A 650-nucleotide genomic window follows, 5' to 3' on the forward strand; every position below is an offset into this window, starting at 1 on the left:
CAATATTAACACGTTCAATAAAGTGGTAGGTTACAAAATTAACCTACAAAAGCCTTTCTATATACCAACAACAAGCAATCAGAGAAAGGGCACATGGAAACACCCATTCACAATAGCTACAAAAAAATAATAAAATCTCAGAGTAAACCTGACCAAAGATATTAAAGAGCTCTACAAGGAAAATTTTAACTCTTTAAAGAAAGAAATTGAGGAAGACATCAGAAGATGGAAGGACCTCCCATGCTCATGGATTGGAAGAATTAATATTGTGAAAATGACCATCCTACCAAGAGTCATATATAGATTCAATGCAATGCCAATCAAAATCCCCATGACATTTTTCACAGAATTGGAAAAATCTATCCTAAGATTCATATGGAAGCACAAGAGACCCCGGATAGCCAAAACAACCCTGAGAACTAAGAGCAATGCTGGGGGGATTACTATACCAGATTTTAAGCTCTACTACAGAGCTATAGTCATAAAAACAATATAGTACTGGTATAAAAATAGACCCATAGACCAATGGCACAAAATTGAAGACCCAAATATGACTAATTGCAGTTTTAGCCACCTGATATTTGACAAAGGGGCCAAGAACATTAACTGGAGGAAAGACAGCATGTTCAGCAAATGGTGCTGGCAAAAAC

Source organism: Nannospalax galili, unplaced genomic scaffold, assembly GCF_000622305.1.
Source record: "Nannospalax galili isolate Female #2095 unplaced genomic scaffold, S.galili_v1.0 scaffold936, whole genome shotgun sequence".
NCBI classification, from domain to species: Eukaryota; Metazoa; Chordata; class Mammalia; order Rodentia; family Spalacidae; genus Nannospalax; species Nannospalax galili.